Source organism: Sapajus apella, unplaced genomic scaffold, assembly GCF_009761245.1.
Source record: "Sapajus apella isolate SASKATOON/1434 unplaced genomic scaffold, GSC_monkey_1.0 scaffold35, whole genome shotgun sequence".
NCBI classification, from domain to species: domain Eukaryota; kingdom Metazoa; phylum Chordata; class Mammalia; order Primates; family Cebidae; genus Sapajus; species Sapajus apella.
Window position 1 is genome coordinate 6,669,653 of NW_022436975.1, and position 17,599 is coordinate 6,687,251.

Sequence of the window (17,599 nt, forward strand, 5' to 3'; positions counted from 1 at the left end):
CATGAACTCATCCTTTTTTATGGCTGCATAGTATTCCATGGTGTATATGTGCCACATTTTCTTTATCCAGTCTATCATTGATGGGCATTTGGGTTGGTTTCAAGTCTTTGCTATTGTGGACAATGCCACAATAAACATACGTGTGCATGTGTCTTTATAGTAGAATGATTTATAATCCTTTGGATATATAACCAGTAATGAAATTTCTGGGTTGAAAATTATATTATAAATGGAAGAGAGTAAAACATGTCACAGGAGATGAAGTTTCTACACTTCATCTCAACTGCTAACTTGTAAACACCCATTGTGTTGTATACATATAACGAAATACCTAGAGTAACCACTTAAAAAGCTATACAAAGCAATACACCCCAAACACACAGAGAAATCAAGCTGGAATTCTTAAAAATCTTCAAATAATACACAGGATAGCAAGAAGAAGATGTGAATTGAAAAATAAACAGGAAACAGAAAATAAAATGGCATATTTCAACCCTAACACATCATATTTACAAGAAACTGTCCACAAGAAACTCACTTCAAATATAATGATAAAAGGAGGTTGAATGTAAAAGATGGTATGATATTTCATTTTACGAGTCAGCTTGACTGGGTCACATGGTGTCTGGATATTTGGCCATTCAATATTCTGGGTGTGTCTGTGAGGGTGTTTCCGGTTGAGATTCACCTTTGAATCAGTAGATTGAGTAAAACAGATTTACTCTACCTTTCCTAATGTGGGTGGGCCTTACCCAATCATTTAAAGACGCTAATAGAACAAAAAGTCTGAGTAAGAGGGAACTCCTCCTCCCTGACTCAGCTGGGACATTGGTCCTTCTGGCCTTTATCTTCAGGAAACATTGGGTCTCAACCCTAATGGCATTCAGACCGGAGCTTCCACCCTTAGCTCTCCTGGTTTTCAGCTCTGTAGATTTGGACTGGAAGTATATATCAGGTCTCCTGGGTCTTCAGCTTGCCAACTGAAAATCTTTTCAGGACAAGGTAGAACTTCTCAACCTCCATGATTGCAGATCTTTCTATGTCTATATCATCGATACCTACATCTAAATAGACCTATCTCCTGATATCTAGATATACCTCCTATTAGTTATGTTTCTCTGGAGAACTCTGACTCATATAAGTGGAAAAATATTAATATCTACTACGTAAATATTAATGAAAAGAGAGCAAATAATTGATAGAACACTTGATAGAAAATCAACAAGGATACAGAAGAACTCGGTAACATTATCATTCAACAGAATTTAATGAACTTTTACAGGTTATTCCACACATTAAGAGCAAAGTACCCATCATTTTTCAAGTGCCTATGGGATATTTACCAGTATAAAGCATGCCCTGGGGATAAAATACGCTTCAATAAATTTTAAAAAATGGAAATTATTCAGAGTATATTCTCCGACTTATAAAGGTTTAAACTGGAAATCAGTATTAGAAATATAATAGGAATAATCTCCTAACCCTTGGAAACCGAACAAAACACTTGTAAATAATTCATAGGTCAAAGAGAAAGTTTCATGAGAAATTTAACAAATATATTAAACTGAATTAAAATGAAAATGCAACGTATAAAAATCTGTGGGACACAATTAAAGCAATACTAGGAAATAAATTTATAGCACTAAACACTTACATTAGAAAAGAAAAATCTCAAATCAATAATATAAGCTCTCGTTTCAAAAACCTAGAAAAAGAAGAGTACAAACCCAAAGTAAGGAGAAGTCATGAACCAATAAAGATTAAAGCAGAAATCAATACAATTGAAATTGGAAACAGAAAATTAATGGAGGAAGTCAATGGAAAAAAAAAGTTGTTCCTTTGCAAAGATCAATAATACTAGGAAAAGTCTATTATGGCAAAGAGAAGACACAACTTACCAGTATGAGGAATAAAACAGGAGATAGCGCTATCAACCCTGCAGACGTCAACAGAGTTAACAAATCAGGAATATGAATACCTGTGCATACATAAATTTGACAACAAGACTGTGCGTGGTGTTAGCAGAGGGATAGACAGAATGATCAATAGAACAGAATAAAGTACCCAGAAATATCACCACAGAGATACACCCATTTGAGATTTGATTCGAGATTGGGATCTAGTGCTTGTAAAGAGTTTTGAATATGATACCAAAAGTATAATTCATAAAAGAAAAATCAATAAATTGGACTTTATTAAAGTTAAAAACCTTAGCTCTGCAAAAGACCCTATTAAGAGGATGAAGAACAATCTACTGGCTGGGAGAAAATATTTCATACCACATATAAGATAAAGGACTCATATCAAGAATTTATAAGTAAGCTTCAAAACTCAACAGCAAAAAACAGTCTAATTAGAAAATGGACCAAAGATCACGAGACATTTCATCAAAGATATCTAGAGATGGCAAACAAGCACATGGTGTTCAGCATCATTAGCTATCAAGGATGAGATATTACTGCACATCTATTAGAATGCCTAAAATTTAAAAAAATAGTGAAATTATCAAATCCTAGCAAAGGTGTATAAAAACTGCCTCTCTCACACATGGCTGGGTGGAGTGAAAAATGGTACTAATCACTGGAAAATAGCATGGTAGTATTGGCAGTATTTTTTTTTTTAAACTGGACATACACTACCTCATGACCCAGGAGTTCCACGCGTGGGTATTTATCTCAGAGAAATGAAAACGTGTCTTCGCACAAAAACCTGTATGCAATTATTGATGGTGGCTTTGCTGGTAATAGCCAAAAACTAGAATCCACCAAAATATCCCTCGTTAGGTAAATGGGACCGGGTGTGATGGCTCATTTCTATAATCCCAGCACTGTGGGAAGCTAAGGCCAGAGGATAGCTTGTGCTCAGCAGTTCAAGACCAACCTGGGGGAGACCTAATCTCTAAACAAACAAACAAACAAACACAAGGTAAATTGTTAAACTGGTGTCCATACCACATAATAACTACTCAGGAATGACTAGAATAAACTATTGATGTACGAACCAACTTGGCTAGATCTCAAGGACATTACGCTGAGTGAATAAAGCCAATTTCTACAGATCATACACATACTATGTGACTGCATTTACGTATGGTTATGGAAGTGACAAAACCATAGACATGGAAAACAGACTCGTGGTTGCCAGGAGTTCGAGGTGGTGAAGTGAGGTGGAATGTGGACGTAAAAGGAGCAGCAGTGTGGGGGAAAATCTTTGCACTGATGTACTTATTTTGTCTCTTTATTGTGCTGGTGGTTACCCAAATCGAAATATGTAGATGGGTTTCTTGAGGAATTAGGAACAGAAATGGGCCAGATACTCAGAATGGCAAGGAGAATTTTTTAGGAATCTTATCTATTTTTTTTCATCAAAGATATTAATTTGGTCAACAAGTATTTATTAAATGCCAGTTACTGAAATAGCTGGTGGAATAGAGATAATTAAAATATGTTCTTTGCCTTCAAACGGCTGACAATTTAGTACACTTGTAATCGCCAGTGCAGTGTGATAGATGGGTATCAACAAAACTGTTGTCGGGGAGCTCAGGAGGGTCTCCCGATGCCGGTGAGACCCCAGCCCTAGCTGATGTGAGAAAGAATTCAGGGACGAGTCAGAATGAAGTACAGGGCAAGAAGCTTCCATTGCTAAGTGAAAGCATGCACTTATGGAAGAAGTGTGTGTGTGCTCATGAGAATGACTTGTGCACGATGGAGTTGGGTTTCTAATTCAATGGGTGTTTAACTAATGAGCAGAATAATTATTAGGCATTCTGGAAAAGGAGGGGATTGCAGGGAGCCTCCTGGTTATCATCCCCTTTCTCCCTTGTTTGGGTTGATCTGGAAGAGTCATGAACATGTCACCCTGACTGGGGTTTTGGCCATTTTCTCCCTTATTTTGGGTTTTCTGTTATCTTGCGGTTTATTTGCCTAGTTCCTGTTTTGGCTGTTGTTTGGGTTTTTCCATCCTCCGGCGACCACCCGGTGCGATTCCTATCTCAAAAACTGGCGAGAATGAGGCATTGAGGAGATGTTGCTATTCCTGACCTGGGAGGAACCTGCAGAGCCTGCTGCTGTGAGGATGAGGAAATTGTCTCAGTTTGGCACAAATGCCTCCATTCTCTTATCTCTTGTCCACCATTGATTTATCACGTCCCTTTCTCTGTGCACATGGTCTTGACCTCAGAATCCTTCTGAAACACAATCTAGGCAGCCAGTACCAAGCAAGCAGAGTGGCTTCTAGACGTAGAAGAAAAGTTTCTGTTGAGTGATCTTATGAGATCGTAACAGTCACTCCCCCCTATGAGTTTTAAGGTTAACATTCAGGGTGAGCAATCTCCAAATTAACAGTCCTCAACATGTGGTCTGGTTTTTGGTTTTTTTTTATGTTTGTTATTCTATTTGGATGTCAAGTGTTTAAAACATTTAAAATTTTGTTGGTTGTAAATATCATAAATTATTTTATGGATAACAATAAAACTATGACATATAGACCTTCTCACAGTTTCTAAATGTGGAATTACACATAGGCAGCCACAGCTGCCATAAGAGATTTGTAACTGTCTTGGTACTTCCGCTTCAATGATGCTTTAAACACACCGGACTCCTTTGCATGCAGCTCACCCCTTGTTCTCAAGTCCTGCTGGATTCCCAACCTTCATGGCCTCCTTATGAGTCTCAGCCCTGCTCCTGTAGCCAAGATCAATCCTGATTTCTGCAGAAGGCATTTAGGCAGCTTTAGCATACGCTGAGACTCAGTACCTCCGGCTTTTACCCAAGATTCTACAACCAGGCGTCTACTTAGATCGTATTTAAAATGGAAACTCAGAATTAGATATCGCTATTGAAGAGTTAATATTTGTGTCCTCCAGAATCCATATGTTGAAACCTGATGCCTAATGTGATGGCATTTAGAGGTAGGGCTTTGAAAGGTGATTATATCATGAGGGTGAAGTCCTTATAGAAGAGGCCCTAGGAAACCTCTTTCCCCTTTTTGTCAGGACACAGAGAAAAGGCAAAAAGATAGCAGTGTATGAAGCAGGCCCTGCCAGACACTGAACCTACTGATGTGTTGATCTTGGACTTCCCAGTCTCCAGGAAAATGAGGAATAAATTTCTGCTGTTTATAAGCCATCCCATCTATGGTATTCTGTTAGCAGCCTGAACAGATTAAGCCAAGTTTACATTGTACATTTAGCGGTCATAAAATATTTCATAATGTTACTTTCCCATTAATTTATTGAACCATTCCTCAATTTCTGACTTACAGGTTACTTCCAGTTGTTCAGAATTAAATGTTTATATCATTCCAGTTAAGATTTAAACATAGCACAATTAGATAGGGTTTATGAAAGAAATATAAGATTGTTTACCCTCAGATAATCTATTAAATTGTTTATTATATTAAAACTTTAAGGGGAAAATCATGATTATATAAATACATGACACAAAAAACAAATGATTAAATTTAGGAGTGAATTCTAAGTCCCATTTTATTTATTTATTTTTATTTTTGAACAGAGTCTAACTCTGTCATCCAGGTTGGAGTGCAGTGGTGCAATCTAGGCTAACTGCAGCCTCCACCTCCCTGATTCAAGCAATCCTCTTGCCCCAGCCTCTTGAGTAGCTAGGATTACAGGCAAGTGCCACCACACCTGGCTAATTTTTGTATTTTTAGTAGAGACAGGTTTTTGCCACGTTGACTAAACTGGTGTCAAACTCCTGGGCTCAAGTGATCTGCCCGCCTCGGCCTCCCAAAGTGCTGGGATTACTGGCACAAGCCACCATATCTGGCCCTAAATCACTTTATAAAAAAGCTTTAAATAAACTAGGAATACAGGAAAATGACCTTGGAAGAAAAGAAACACACTTATCAGTTATAGATGATATGACAATATACCTAAAAATCTAATAAATTCAACAGATTGGGACAGGCAGGGTAGCTCACATCTGTAATCCCAGCACTTTGGGAGGCCAAGATGGGTGGGTTACTTGAACCCAGAAGTTTGAGGCCAGCCTGGCCAACATGGCAAAACCCGGTCTCTACTAAAAATACAAAAATTAGCCGTGTGTGATGGCGAGTGCCTGTAGTTCCAGCTACTTGGGAGGCTGAGGCAGGAGAATCACTTGAAGACAGGAGGTAGAGATTGAGTGAGCTGAGATTGTGCCACTGCACCCCAGCCTGGGTGACAGAGTGAGACTCTGTCTCAAAAAAAAAAAAAAATGATTGTCTCAAAAAAATTTTTTTTTCTATTAAGAAAATTTTTAAAAATGGCTTTATATAAGCTGGAATACAGAAATAAGTATTACCTTTTCACTAACATTGAACAATTAGAAATTAAAATGGGAAAAATCACGTTCAAGATATTGTAAAATTAATTTGTAAAACACCTAAGAATAACTTAGAGCTCTATAGATATTTTTATTAAAGGACATAAAATAGATATAAAATAAATGAGACATTGTAATAATTCCTCACGGGAAGACTAAATAGCATTCAGATGCTGTTTCTTCCAAAGTCAATATGCAAAGATAACGCGAATCCAATTAGGATCCCAGGGAATTGTTCTGGGAAATAGACAAGTTGGTTTTAAAATTTATTTGTAACAATGAAGTTAGCATTTGAAAAGAAGAGTCAGGGCCGGGCGCGGTGGCTCAAGCCTGTAATCCCAGCACTTTGGGAGGCCGAGGCGGGTGGATCACGAGGTCAAGAGATCGAGACCATCCTGGTCAACAAGGTGAAACCCCGTCTCTACTAAAACTACAAAAAATTAGCTGGGCATGGTGGCGCGTGCCTGTAATCCCAGCTACTCAGGAGGCTGAGACAGGAGAATTGCCTGAACCCAGGAGGCGGAGGTTGTGGTGAGCCGAGATCGCGCCATTGCACTCCAGCCTGGGTAAAAAAAGCGAAACTCCCTCTCCAAAAAAAAAAAAAAAAAAAAAAAAGAAAAGAAGAGTCAGAAGAAAAAATTTGCTTAGATTAAAATGGCTGGCTAGTAGTATATATAGAGAGAAATAGATCAGTGGTACATAAGAGAGAATGTGAAATAGACACATTGATATACATGGGTTTATGTAGTGAATCTTATAATTTTATGTCGCCTGAACATCTATTTTGAATATTTAATTTTCTCTTATCAGCTTGTCTTTCTTGACACAGTTTCCAGTTCTATGCTCACCCCGCTCCCACACCCAGTTGCTCAGTGTTGTTGATGCAGCTATCTGCCTTACATAACTGCCCCCTGGTAACCCCCTCCCTATGGGACAGCTGGAAACAACGTACCTGACTGGCCCTGCTGACCCCCATATCCTGCATGGACTGTGCAGATGTGCTGCCATGACTGCCTCTCAGTCACAGTGTGACCTGGAATTTGTGTTTGCTGCTTTGCATACACTAACTATAACTCCTCTTGGGAAATCTGTTTGAATAATGTCCCGGACTTCAATAAAGGCACTAGCCCATCGATCCTTTCTCCACACATTCTCTGACCTGTGTGTGTGTGTGTGTGTGTGTGTGTGTGTGTGTGTGTGATTGTGTGGCCTCCAGGAATGCTGTGTACCCCCTGGACCTGCAAATAGTCAAATATTTATTTCCATCTTGTGTCTCATCTAATCATTGAAGGAGGGGTCTTCATTCTAAAGATTCTAAGTTAAAACAGTTTAATATTATGATAATGACAGTATTTTGAAAAAAAACCAAAGTTATTCTCACATTGCACAATGTAAATATAAACTGTAGATGAATTGAACATCTAAATGTAGGGAAAAAACATTGTTGGGTTGACTATACTATAACAGCAAAAATATCTTAGGATCACAGTGGCTTAACATAGGAAAGTTTCTTTCTTTCTTTTTTTTTTTTTTTTTTTTTTTAACTTGAGTCTCGCTCTATCACCCAGGCTGGAGTGCAGTGGCGTGATCTCGGCTCACTGCAACCTCCACCTCCTGGATTCAAGCAATTCTCCTGCCTCAGCCTCTGGTGTAGCTGGGATTACAGGCAGGTGTCACAATGCCTAGCTAATTATTGTATTTTTAGTAGAGACAGGGTTTTCCCATGTTGGCAAGGCTGGTCTTGAACTCTTGACCTCTGGTGATCTGCCCACTTTGGCCTCCCCAAGTGTTGGGATTACAGGCATGAGCCACCACACCACACCAAGACAGGAAATTTTCTTGATTATGCGAAGTCTGAAGTAAGCCTGGAGACTCTTCAAGGGAAGCTTCCTTCCGTGTGATGACTCAGGGATCAAGGCTGCTTCCATTTTGTTCCCACAAAATGTGAACCATTTGGTTTCAAGGTGTACTGCTGAAGGGGAAGAGAGATCTGAAGGTTCACACAGGGGCCTTCATGATCAGGGGTAAAAGTGACATAGAACTGCCTATGTCACCTCTGCCCACATCTTATTGGCTAGAATGAGTCACATCCATGTAACTTAATTCTGAAAAGGGTTGGAATGTGGTAAAATACATGGATATTAAGTCAGCATTAAAGTTGCAATCATAAAAGGTATAACTAACAAGAATAGATATATATTTTTGTAAACTTGGGGTTGAGGAAGGTTCCTTAGGATTATTTAGAAAAGAAAAAGCAATAAAGGAAAAATAAATTTGACAATAGACAAGTTTAAAAGCATTAAACAGTGAAAGATGCCAAAAACAAAGTTAAAAGGCAAGCGACAGATTGAGAGAAGATATTTGCCACACATACAAATGACAAATATTAAAATTTCTAATGTGCAGAGTTTCTATAAATAAAAAATAGGCCATGTGTGGTGGCTCACACCTGTAATCCCAGCACTTTGGGAGGCTGAGGCAGGAGGATTGCTTGAGCTCAGGAGTATCTGGGCAACATAATTTCTTCATCTCTACAAGAAATTAAAAGAATCAGTCGGGCATGGTGATGTGTGCCTGTAATTCCAGCTACTTAGTGGGGCTGAAGTGGGAGGATCATTTGAGCCTGAAGGATTGGCATTGCAGGGAGCTGTAATCATGCCACTGCACTCCAGTCAGGCTGACAGAGTAAAACCCTGTCTCAAAAAACACAAAACAACAAAAAAAAAGTTGACAAAGAAATCAATGCAGAAAAGAACAAAGCATATTAACAATTCAAAAAAATACAGATGGTCAGTGACATAATAGTATACATATGAGGCAGTACATTGCAGTATTGTGGTAATGTCATAAAATTGAACATGATTTAATTTTCAATAAGAGTCAGGCTAAATCACTCACAGTGTGGCTATACAACAGAATATCATGGAGTCATTAAAGAACAATGTGGATCTCTATACACTGACATGAACAAATATTCTTGATGTATAAGTGAAAAAAGTGAGATGTAGATCACTATGGTGATCATAATTTGGGGAAAAATTAATGATATATAGATAAATAAATAATATAAAACAATAAAAATATTAAAATATGACAAAATAGGGAAAGATATAGACAAAACTTCACATTGTTAATCTCTAAAAAGTAGGGAGGCATTTACTTTGTAATTCAGAGAGTCTTTTTTTTTTTTTTGGCTCAACCTTTTAATATAAAAAATACACTGACTTACAAAACTGTGAAAGTGTGACAATGACAACTATGAAATCCTGTGATTGAAAGTCCCCTCAAGTGCACTCTGGGGTGCACATGTACCCACCCACACAAACTCTAGTGTGGAAATACAAGATAATGCAAACCTGTGCTGCCAAGAAGCACACGTGTGTTCTCCATTCCACCAATCACAGACCAATATCTACTCCAAACATCCAGTAACGAAAAGTGTGGCATCTTCCCGGAAACAGCACGGCAGACTTCTTATTCATGGTGGACCAGCACAAATAAATCCAGCAAAAAGAGCACTGCATACTTAAATTTAGGATAGTCATTCATGACGACCGTCACAATTGCAGGATAAGGAACAAATTCCCTGGCTCTTCCCGTGACATCTTTTTTCTCTAGCCAATGCTGTCCTTGTTTACAGAGGCTTCGGTCATCAAGCGCATCATTATCTCCTTTGGTCAAAGACTTGATATGCCCATTTTGCATTTCATGAATCTTCAAGTCTCGGTGGACTATAGGAATCTCTCTTCCTTCTATACTAAAAACAACAATTTTTCCCACTCATATGGGATCTTCAACTTGACTTGTTAGAAAGAGAAGATTTTCTCTACGAAATGCAGGTTCCATGCTGCCATTGAGCACCACTACAATTGGACTTTCACTACTAGTTATTACCATTAACTCTTCCAGATCATTAGTGCCAATAAGACAATCATTCCGAAATTTAGGATTTGATAATAGAGCTGCCGCTTGTTTCTCTGTCACATAATATGTCCACCACGTCTGGAGACAACACAGCGGGGCCAGCGCGCAGGATGCTCACAGGGGAGAGCGCGTGATGACCAGCAGGTGGAATGACTGGACTGTAATTCAGTTTTCTAAGTGATAACGTTTGTCTTTTTGTGTTCTGGGCATGGTTTAAATAGAAAATCGTCAATAATATTCACTCATTTATTTATTTATCCACCCATCTACCCCCATCATCCATTCATCATTCCATCCATTCATTCTATCATACCCAAGAAACACTGATTAAGAATCTATTTGTGGGCACTGTGTTTGCCATGCACATGGCGAGTAACATTTAGTTTGGCACAGCTTGGAATAAGAAGAAAAATGCCCATGTGTTTTTTCCTTTTTCTTCTGGTTGACTATTTTAAAACCAATCAACAAAACATAAAGAGTCTGGTCCTGGGCTTCTTACACACACCATCTGTTTTGGCTTCCCTGACCTCTGGCCTTTGTCTGCCCTGTGGATGACAGATTAGTAGGGGACATCCTTTAGAGTAGGAAATGGAGGTCAATAAAATTTGCACCAGGCTTTTCAATTTAGTATCATCCCAGTCAGGACATCCCAAAATAAAATTTGTTTTAAAAATAGATCTGGGAGGAGAAAAAGATTGAAAACAATTAATCCTCTTATGGCACTGATTCTGTAAGAAAACCTGATTTAAAAACAAATCAGTTTCTTGTTTAGGTGCAATGATTTTGAGGGTAGGAAAAAAAAAAAGCAGAATCAAAATAGTGGAAAGAGTCCAGTGTGATGAAGGGTACTATAGGGCAAAACAGGAAGTTGTTAATGGAAGGGAATTATTGACCTCAGAGCCTGAGACATGAATAGATCCTTAGACGCAGAGGTTTTTTGCATTTTGTGAAGTGTTATATCAATGCTTTATTGGACAGATTTGAACTGTACATCATGGATTATTTTCTTTATTTTTTGGAAACAGAGTCTCACTCTGTCACCTAGGCTGGAATGCAGTGGTATGATCTCTGCTCACTGCAACCTCCACCTCCCAGGTTCAAGGGATTCTCTTACCTCAGCCCCCCAAGTAGTGGGATTACAGGTGCCTACCACCGTGCCTGGATAAGTTTTGTATTTTTAGTAGAGATGGGGTTTTGCCATGTTGGCCAGGCTGGTCTCGAACTCCTGACCTCAGGTAATCCACCTGCCTTGGCCTTCCAAAGTGCTGGAATTACAGACGTGAGCCACTGTGCCTGACCACATTATGGATTCTTTTGCGGTAATCCACTGGTTTACCCACCCAGTGAAGACATAGAGCATCCACAGTTCAATGATAAAGCATTTAAAAGGTTATCACATAGGGAAGAGAAATACCTTAGTTTCTTATTCTAATACATGTACCTCCATATATACACGTTAATGTGTGTGCATGCATGCAATTTTGTACTATAAGGATTTTAACTGATTTTTTTGTACAGTTGGACAAATATCTCAGGCCAAACTGAATTTTTCCTACTATAATCTTAACGGAATAATCTCTTAATCATGTATTTTTTTTTTTTTTTTGACTGTTGGGGAATGTTTGTTGAAAAGGTATTGGCTCCAAAGGGAGAAAACTATTTTTTCCTAATATTCCAGGATTAGTTTTCCTTACTTAGAATCTGGGAAAACACCAATCTAGGGTAGTTTCCGCTCAGAGAACTTCTCTCACTGTCATAAATTGGTTTCTGTTAAAAATTGTCTTCATATAGCAAAGATGTTTGGACATTGTAAATTCTTACTCTGATAATTCAAGCAAAACTTCTCCTTGAATTAAAGAAGAGTATGAGAGAGACCGTTACGAGATGAGTTTTATTTTTATCTCCATTCTGATCTTACCGGGGAGCAAAGTGCTCAAAGAGAGTCTGTGATTTTTTTGAGACAGAGCCGGTAAGTAGCAGAACTGATCTCAAACCAGGTATACCAAAGGCCAATCCCAGACACTGGCAGAACACCCTCTTTATGTAAGGTCTCAAAAGCATGTTGGCTGGGGTCTGTTGACATGTTTTTCTCTGTTATCTTGCCTGTCTGCTGTGACAAATTCAGTGTGGCTCTAACTCATGAGGACAGCGAGGAAATGATACTAGACTGAGGACTTCAAGGTGTTTGGAAGAGAGTTGTTTTGTTAGTTGTTGTTTTCCTCAGACAGGACCTTGTCAACGCTTTCAAATATGTAGGCTGTTTGCTGTTTCCTTTATGTTGGTCCCTGAGAAGGAGCTGCCCTTCTGTTTCCCTGGGGGCTGTGGACAGAGCCTGTGTCTTGGGGGAAAGGGATTGTTTTGGGGGAAGGGGAACACGGCATCCCAAGGACCTGCCCTGCCTAAGGTGAGAAGCCCGAACAGATGGTAGCTGCCATGCAGAGGGCGCTTTGTAGGAACACTGGCCGGAGCAGGCTTCCTGTGCTGCAATGCCAAATCCTTCCCTTCCAAGGCAGTGCAGAGGAGCCTGACGACATGGCAGGGTGCCAGTGGGCTTGTGGCCAAAGAGCACTAAATCAAAGCAAAGAAGAGGTGACACCTTAAAAGCCAAGGACATTTTCATGTTTGTTTGTTTTGGAAGGCAGAGAGAAATAAGCTGTAATGGCAGAAGAGTAGAAGATATAAAATAACATGGCTGTAAAATATTTTAATGTTATTTGTTTGTAAAAGGCTTTTCTTCAATGAATATGCTTTGTTCTTATTGAGCAACTTTCCCGACATTTATCTAGATGAGGATGGTGAGTTTGTAAATTCTGGTTTTACCTGAAAACTGATGACCTGGTGTTAGGGAGGCTCTCAGTTCATTAGTTCCTATGAAAAGATTTTAGATGATAAACATTTCCAGCTCTAAAACCTTTATCTCTTATCCGAATTCAAGATCTATGTCCTTAATGAGCTCTTTCAACTGGACATTCAAACGTGGAAAATGTTTCTAGATTCTTATGTCCCATAATCAGCTGAGAATGGCTGTGAATTCCCAGAGGAAGACCTGCAGAAGTCAGCACTGAGCTTCTGGAGGCAATATCATAGGAGCATAGATCTTGGGGTTTGTTTCCTCAGAACCCAGGGGACACCTAGGCACTAATTCATTTATCGTGATCATACCTTTAATCTTTTTTACTTATGTTTCAGGAATATAAGAAAATGTATTTTAAAAGCATGGACACTCATACACTCGCTACGCTGACTAAGAAATAAAGCATTATACCTTAATAAGAGGAAAATACCAAGCTACCAAGGCATACATTGAAAGCAATCTGGTAGAGTAGAAATAATGCTACCTTTATTGTTCTTTTACGTTTATTAGTAACGTAATGAGCTGCTGTTTGTGTCAGGAACTGAAGTTGCAGAGATGAAAGCTATCCTTCCTGACTCAGATGTGATGAGAGACTCGTAAGACACACACACACACACACACACACCCCTATAATATACTTCAGGAAGTGCTGTGGCAGACGGAAGCTCTGGGAACTAAGAGATCACAAGTAAAGGGAATCTAATCCAAAGTGGGAGCAGGGTTAAGCCTGGCAACCCTGGATGGAAGGGTGCGTTGGGCAGGAGGAACAGCATTGCTAAACTCTGGGGTGGGGCGGAGCACTTGCACAGACAGCTGCCATGAGTGTGGTTGGCTGCTGCTGGCTGTGCTATCAGTGGTGGAGAGAAATTGTGGGGGGACTGGGTACCCCCACCAAAGAGCTAGGGCTTTCAGCAGAAGACCCAAATGTTCACATCTGCTTACTCAGAGACTAACGTGGAGATTTTTGCCTGGAGGGGTCTGAGGAGCATGTTAGAAGCTCTGCGAAGCTTTTGGAATTGTGTACAATATGTTAGGGGTATGCGAGGGTGAGTAGGTGTGCGTGTATGTGTGTGCTTTCCCTGGGAAGGTTTGCTTATGTTCTTCCATCTTCAAATGTGTCATAACTCTCAGAAAGGGTGAAGTGCTCAACTAGGACAGAAGAGGTGGTCACATTGGAAGGTTATTGCAATACTTCAGATGACCAGTTGTGAAGTCTTGGGCTGATAAAGTTGTCCTCAGGATGGAGGGGCCAGGACAGTTTTCGAGAGAATGAAGATATGGTGCTGACAGGATGTGTTATCTGATTAGATCTGCAGGGGGAAGAGGAGAGGGAGGAAGCTGCCCAGTGCAAGGCCTCGTGAACTGTGACCTGCATCTGAGCTACCTGGGGCTCCTGTTCAGGTGTAGATTCTGTCAGAAGGCCTGGGGAGGACCCCAGGATTCCACATGGCTAACAGGTGTCTGGTGATACCCATGTCATGCCACATGTCATGCCACTGAGCAGCGCTTTGAGTTTCAAGGGTGGAGGTAGCATACTCTATGTCCAACTCTCAACCTCAGCTGTGGACACTTTCTTTAATGATTTCTTTAATGATTATGGGGCTGGGCATTGTGAGCATGGTAGGTGGTTGGACAGCATCACTGACCTCCTGGGGAGTGCTGGGGAGCCAACAACCAGAAAATCCTCCAGGTATTACCAAATATGAGGGGATGGGGGTGAGAGGAGACACTGATCTAGTGGTTAACCGGCTGGCTTTATGTTAAAATCATCTGGGGAGCTTTAGGGGCTATCAGTGCTTAGCCTCACCCAGACTGATCATATGCTAATCTCTGCTTGGGGGTTGGGGAAGGCGCCCACATAGCTTTCGGGAAGTCCAGTGTGCAACCATCTCCATGGTTGATGTGGCAGCCAGGCTGATAAAACCTAGGACTACACCTGAACGCAGTAAGAGGCGCAGCCTGGGTGGGAGGCGAGTGAGGAGTGAAGATAAGACTTCGGATTTACATGTTAATATCAAGGAAATGCCTGGGGCTCATGTAGAAGGAGATGCTCACTTTGATTTTCTTGGTCACTGACAAGCTCTGTGGCCTCCAGTCTGTGAAATATATTTTCAAGTTTTTATTTTACCCGTCAATTCTGGCAGTATCTATTTTATGACTAGAGTAGATTGATGAAATGAATGGATGTGAAAGAAACTAATAGCTGTCTTACAGTATTGCACACACACATGCTCAAAGCTTCTTCAGAATTTTATTTTAAAAACCATATATTGGAAGTTTTGGAAAACACAGAACAACATTTTATAACACCAGGGCAAGAAGTGATTTCTAGAAAAAAGAACAACAAACAAAAACACAAATCATAATTGATACATTCAAGTAAAGCACTATCAGGAAAGTTAAAAGACAAAGACTTAACGGAAGTATTTGCATAGCATATAATTGACAAAGCTTTAGCATAAAGAATACGCAATAAATTCCTAAAAATCAGTTATAGAAAGATGAACAACCAAAGAGAAAACAGGCAAATGATATCAATAAGAAAGCTACAGAAGAGGAACCAGAAATGGCCAGTCTTCATAATAGTACAAGATGCTCAGCCTCCACGGTGATCTGGCAAATGGCAGCTGGAGCTGCAATGTCCACTATTTCTTATCTACTAGATAGGCAAAAATTTACAAGTCTGATACGATGAAATGTTGCTGAAATGGCAAGGAAGAGGAAACTTATGCTGCTGGTAGGGATACAAATTAGAACTACGATTTCCTGAGCAATTTGGCAATATTAAAAGTTAGAATGCCTAATAACCTGTGACACCGTAATTCCATTCATAGGTCAGTTGTATACGTGCAAAGATAATTGCTATAGCATTATTTCCAAAAGTGAAAAATTGTAAACGCCTTAAAAGTCTATCAGTAAGAGAATGGCTAAATAAATTGCCATTATGTTAAATTCCTTTTAACATAATGGAGTTTGTGTATTTTATTTCAGTTTTTTCTTTACAAAAGGTCAGGTGAATTTTTTTTCTTTTTTATTTTTTTGCATTTTTATGAATATAAAGAAATTGGAGCTTTAGGTATCAACATAGATAAATATCAAAGGTGATGTGGAAAAAACTGGTAAGTTACAGAAGGCTGAGCTTCTGTAATTAGTGATATTCTGTTTATTTAAAATGTAAAAAAAATGCAAAACAAGACTATATTTTATTCACATTGGCATACATTCTTACTTTTACAAAAAACCAAGTGCATGCATGGAAACGTTGAAAACCAAATTCAGGATATTGGTTCTTCGTAAAGGAGGGAGAGAAACGAGATTGGGGAGAACAACACAGGGTGGAGAAGCTGAATACTTTGTCCTGGTGTCAATAGCTTAGAGAACAGGAGGGCCTGGATTCTATACCCCAGGCTCCATTTCCAGCACCTGAGCTGTTATGCTCTATGGTTTCATTCTAAATTTAAACTCTATCTCCATATTGAAAAAAAGTTTCCTGAATGAGCTGTTGTACTCAATTTGCTTATGATAATTTAATTGGAGAAATTCTTGGTTATTGAGAAACAATCTTAAATTTAATGATTTAATCTTAAGATATTTCTAGCACATCATCTCAGTACTAGCAAGTATCATGGTATAATTGTGTGACTACCTGTACTACATTTTTAAACCTATATTTGATGTACAATACATTGACTAAAATATAATTCTTCATCATCGAAGATCAAAGATTCAGCACAATAATGCTTAATTTTTTTTTATAAATCAGCATTCTATTCTTTTAAAATCAATTTTCTACTCTTAAAACTTCTAAATTTTCTACTAAAAAATTCTAGTTTAATAAGATTTTGTTAACTTTATAAAAACAGTCTCTTTATGTTGAGAAGAAGGAAGGAGTCCATAATTCTTGAGTTTAAGCCCATGATATATGGTTGTTTGGTTCCTAGAAGTGTCTGAAATAGGACCCAATGTGTACACCGAACTTTGCTAATTTAAAAGTTCCTTCGTGTACATGCTCACTCATTGTCTTCCAGCTGAGACTGCTGGCCCCACCCTCATGACTTTATCACCTCCCACAGGTCCACTTCCAAACATCATCCCATTGGGATTGCAGTTTCAGCATGCGGATTTTCCGGGGGTGGGGTGGGGTGGGATGGGGTGGGCACAGACATTCATTCCATTGTGCCCTTGAATCCAAAGATTCTGTGGGGTGGGTAGATGCTATTTGTTACACTCATAAATTTGCAACTTAAACTAAAGAGCAGTGATTTAAGTGATTTGCTCTGAGACCCAGTGACCCTGCGGATATTGGAACCAGCATTGCAATGGAAAGCCCTTGGCGTGACCACTCGGGTTTGGTCTGCCTGGACCTGCTGGTTATCATGCACGGAACCATTGCTCACTGATTTGGCCCCTTTGTCCTACCGGAGCAGCTCTCCAGACCGTCATGAACTTCCCTGCACATCCTCCTTCTGCCAGAGCAGCAACAGCTCTTGGCTCAGTT

General features: G+C 39.5%; 1 pseudogene; it reads right to left on the minus strand.

Moving 5' to 3' along the window:
* Window positions 1-9,501: 9,501 nt before the first annotated feature.
* On the minus strand, window positions 9,502-10,291 carry LOC116563380 (annotated as a pseudogene).
* Window positions 10,292-17,599: the final 7,308 nt, after the last annotated feature.